This window comes from Macaca fascicularis, chromosome 17 (genome assembly GCF_037993035.2).
Source record: "Macaca fascicularis isolate 582-1 chromosome 17, T2T-MFA8v1.1".
NCBI lineage: Eukaryota > Metazoa > Chordata > Mammalia > Primates > Cercopithecidae > Macaca > Macaca fascicularis.
This window is the reverse complement of record NC_088391.1, coordinates 87,811,480-87,815,863: the sequence shown is the minus strand read 5'-3', so window position 1 is coordinate 87,815,863 and position 4,384 is coordinate 87,811,480. Positions and strand designations below refer to the sequence as shown.

Sequence of the window (4,384 nt, the reverse complement as noted above, 5' to 3'; positions counted from 1 at the left end):
TAAGGCTATGTAAGACCTGAAGAACACAATTAACAAACTTGACCTAATTGATGTTTATGAAAAATTCTACCTACTAGCAGCAGAATTGACATTTTTTGTTAGCACATGTAGAACATTTACCAACGTAGGTTGTTGCTAGTCTATAAATGAACTCAAAGTAAATTTAATAAGATCCATAAGAGTCAAGTAATATAAAATATTATATGACTATAACAGAATTAAATTATGAATCAATAACAGAAAGAGAAGGGGAATTTCACCAATTATTAGGACACTGAACAACATACTTTAAAACGTTTTTTGAAATTTTACTTGACAAAAAATAATTGTGTATGAGTATAACATGATGTCTTGCTCTATGTATATATTGTAGAAAGATTCAGTGAAGCTAATTACCTCACCAACTGTCTCAATTTGTTTTGTGGGGCTGTAACAGAATACCTGAGGTAGGTTAATTTATAATGAAAATGTATTGGCTCATGGTTCTGGAGGCTGGAAAATTCAAGATTGAGGGGTTGGCATCTGGGAAAGGCCTTCTTGCTGCCTATCTTATGGCAGAAGAGAGAGCAAGAGACTGAACTTGCAGTTTCAAGCCCTTTTACAACAGGCATCAATTCATTTGTGAGGGTAGAACCCTCATGACCTAAATGTCTCCCATTAGGCCTCACCTCGTAACACTGCTTTACTGGGAATCAAGTTTTCAACACATCATTTTTGGGGTATTCACACCATAATGCCAAATTATCTTTCTTTTTGTGGTGAGAAAATTAAAAATTGATTCTTTTCGCAATTTTGACATATACAACACATTATTAACTGTGGCCATCATGCAGTGCAATAGATCACTAAAACTTATTCCTCCAGTCTAACTGAAATTTTGTATCCTTTGATCAACATCTTCCCATTCCCCATCTCTCTCCCTTCCCCCAGCCTTTTGTAACCACCTTTCTACTCTGTTTCTACCAGATTGACTTTTTTAGATTCTGCACATAAATGGGATCATACAGTATTTGTCTTTTGGTTCCTGGTTTATTTCTCTTAGCATAATATCCTCCAGTTCCATCCATGTTGCTGTAAATGACAGCATTTTCTTGTTTTTAAGACTTTACAGTATTCCACTGTATGTATGTGTATGAGTGCGTGCTCATCAAAAGACAAAATTAAGAAAATAGCAAAAAACAACACATTTCTAACACAAATATCTGACAAACGACTTTTATCCAGAGCATGTTAGGAAACTCTTAAAACTCAATAATAAAAAGACAATAACCTCATTTTGAAAAATGTACAAAAGACTTGAATAGACAATTCAATTCAAAGGAAGACATATGGGCTCCAAGTCACTGTTGCACAGCCTGGTGCCCCATGCGTGTGGGACAGTCCCAACCCACCTTGCTCTCTAGTACTTGTAAGGCTTTTCTTTTCAAAATGCCTGAGGAAGTGCACCATGAAGAGGAGGAGGTGGAGACTTTTGCCTTTCAGACAGAAATTGCCTAACTCAGGTCTCTTATTATCAATATCTTCTATTCCAACAAGCAGATTTTCCTTCAAGAGTTGATTTCTAAAGTTTCTGATGCCTTGGACATGATTCTCTATGAGGGCCTGGCAGACACTTACAAGTTGGACAGTGGTAAAGAGCTGAAAATGGACATCATGCCCAACCCTCAGGAATGTACCCTGACTTTGGTGGACACAGGCATTGGCATGACAAAGCTGATTTCATAAATACTTTGGGAACCATTGCCAAGTCTGATACTAAAGGATTTATGGAGGCTCTTCAGGCTGGTGCAGACATCTCCATGATTGTCAATTTGGTGTTGGCTTTCATTCTGCCTATGTGGTGGCAGAGAAAGTGGTTGTGATCACAAAGCACAATGATGATGAACAGTGAACCTGGGAGTCCTCTGGTGGGGGTTCCTTCACTGTATGTGCTGACCATGGCAGGGGTACCAAAATGATCCTCCACCTTAAAGAAAACCAGCAGAGTACTTAGAAGAGAGATGGGTCAAAGATGCAGTGAAAAAGCACTCACAGTTCATAGGCTAACCCATCACCCTCTATCTGAGGAAGGGAAGAGAGAAGGAAATCAGTGATGATGAGGCAGGGGAAGAGAAAGGCAAGAAATAATAGGAGGATAAAGATAATGAGGAAAAGCCCAAGATTGAAAATGTGGGTTCAAAGGAGGAGGATGACAGTGGCAAGGATAAGAAAAAGAAAACCAAGAAGATCAGAGAGAAATACATTGATCAGGAAGAACTAAACAAGACCAAGCCTATTTGGACAAGAAACCATGATTACATCACCCAGGAGAAGTATGGAGAATTCCGTAATAGCCACACTAATGACTGGGAAGACCACCTGGCAGTCAAGCACTTCTCTATAGAAGGTCAGTTGGAATTCAGGGCATTGCTATTCATCGCCAGTCAGGCTCCTTTTGATTTCTTTGGGAATAATAAGAAAAAAGACACCATCAAACTCTACATCCTTCATGTGTTCATCGTGCACAGCTGTGATGAGCTGATACCAGAGGATCTCAACTTTATCCGTGGTATGGTTGACTCTGAGGATCTACCCTTGAACATTTGAGAAATGCTCCAGCAGAGCAAAATCTTGAAAGCCATTCACGAAAACATTGTTAAGTAGTACCTTGAGCTCTTCGCTGAGTTGGCAGAAGACAAAGAGAATTACAAGAAATCCTATGAGGTATTCTCTGAAAATCTAAAATTTGGAATCCCCCAGGACGCCCCTAACTGGCAACACCTGTCTGAGCTGCTGCACTTTCACACCTCCCAGTCTGGAGAAGAGATGACATCTCTGTCAGAATATGTCTTTCTTTTTTTTTATGAAGGATACACCTACTACATCACTGGGGAGAGCAACGAACAGGTGGCCAGCTCTGCTTTCATGGAGTGAGTGCAGAAGCGGGGCTTTAAGGTAGTGTATAATACCAACCCCACTGATAAGTACTGTATGCAGCAGCTCAAGGAGTTTAACGGGAAGGGCCTCATCTCAGTTACCAAGGAGGGTCTGGAGCTACCTGAAGGTGAGGAGGAGAAGAAGAAAATGGAAGAGTGCAAAGTAAAGCTTGAGAACCTCTGCAAGTTCATGAAAATAATCTTGGATAAGAAGGTTGACAAGGTGACAGTTTCCAATAGGCTTGAGTCTTCACTTGCTGCAATGTGACCAGCATCTATGGCTTGACAGCCATTATGGAGCAGATTGTGAAAGCCCAGGTACTTTGGGACACCTCTATGATGGTTACCTGATGGCCAAAGGGCACCTGGTGATCACCATGACCACTGCATTGTGGAGACGCTGTGGCAGAAGGCTGAGGTGGACAACAATGACAAGGCTGTCAAGGACTGGGTGGTGCTGCTGTTGGAAACCAAGCTGCTCTTCTGAATTCTTCCTTGAGGATCCACAGACCCACTCCAACTACATCTACTGCATGATCAAGCTAGGCCTGGTATCAATGAAGATGAAGTGACAGCAGAGGAACCCACTGCTCCTGTTCCTGATGAGATCCTTCAGTTTGAGGGCAATGAGGTTGTGTCTCACAGGGAAAGAATAGATCAGGAAAGGAAATAGATCACGCTTGGAAACCTTGTGCACTCTGTGTAGTGTTCTCAGGGCTCCCACCACAGCTTTGAGTGGCCCTGTCCCATCTGCCTCACTCCGATGATGCCTAGTGTTTTTTCTCTCCCATCCTTGTATCTAAGGCAGGAAACAAGGGCATCAAGCCCCATTTCCTCCCTAATTTGACAACAGGCTTGGATGTTGTGTATTGTGGGGTTTTTTAAATTTTGTTCTGAAATTCATCTATGCAAAATAAAGAAGATGCCATTTTATATAAAAAAGGAAGACATATGAATAGCCAGTAAGCAAATGAAAAGGTGCTCAACACTTTAGTTATCAGGAAAAAGTAAATTAAAACCAAAGTAAGAAACTACTTTATACTCACTAGAATGGTTAAAATTCAAGATAATACCAAATGTTGGCCAAGAGGTGGAGCATGGACTTTCATACATTGCTGACTACAAAACAGTACAAACACTTGGGAAAATGGTTCAGTAGTTTTATTCATTTTTCTAAATAAAAGCAAATGTATCTTAACCTAAGGCAGAAGAATTATACTACTAGATGTTTACTTAAAATAAATGAAATGAGTTGTAGGAATTACTTGTATATTCTGGTTATAGTATTGCAGCTATCTTCTGTCACTCAGCAATTTGCCTTTCCCTGTCTTAGTATGCCTTTGGATAAACAGAAATTCTTACTTTTAAAGTAGTCCTACTTATCAGTCTTTCTATTTACAGTTAATGCTTTTTATGTCCTGATAAAATATATGTCCATAAAATGACATAAAAAGCAAAAACTAGAAACA

General features: G+C 40.0%; 1 pseudogene; it reads left to right on the top strand.

Moving 5' to 3' along the window:
* The first annotated feature begins 1,428 nt into the window (after positions 1-1,428).
* Positions 1,429-3,588, top strand: LOC102118036 (heat shock protein HSP 90-beta pseudogene; annotated as a pseudogene).
* Positions 3,589-4,384: the final 796 nt, after the last annotated feature.